The sequence below is a fragment of the Carlito syrichta genome, unplaced genomic scaffold (genome assembly GCF_000164805.1).
Source record: "Carlito syrichta isolate Samal-C Ts95f unplaced genomic scaffold, Tarsius_syrichta-2.0.1 Scaffold130527, whole genome shotgun sequence".
Lineage (NCBI taxonomy): Eukaryota > Metazoa > Chordata > Mammalia > Primates > Tarsiidae > Carlito > Carlito syrichta.
Genome location: NW_007074623.1, coordinates 244202 through 244632, shown reverse-complemented (window position 1 = coordinate 244632; position 431 = coordinate 244202).

Sequence of the window (431 nt, the reverse complement as noted above, 5' to 3'; positions counted from 1 at the left end):
CAGGCTGACAGCTGAAGCCACAGGGCCCCCGCCGCCTTCAGCGTCGCAGAGAGAGCGCTGCCCGGCACCCCCGAGACTGGGAGAAGCCGGCCCTCCCCGGCCTGCGGCCTCCGGGGATCACGCCGGGTTCCGGGAAAGCAGCTGCGCCGCTGCCGCTTGGAGGAGTAGGGCCACCCGGGGGAGCCTCGCCGGCGAGACGCGGGAGGCCGCCTGAAACTCAAACAACTCCGCGCGCCTCCAGTTCCACCCCACATCCCGCCCTATGAGGAGAGGAGAGGAGAGGAGAGGAGAGAGGACGCGGGCCGGCCCGGCCCCAGCCGCTCATCCTGCCTCTCCGGTGGCCTGAGCCAACTCTGGAGCGAGGAGAGTTCCTCCCTGCCCCAGCGGAGCGACAGGACGCGGCCCGGGGCGTGGGGCTGCGGGGCGGGGGG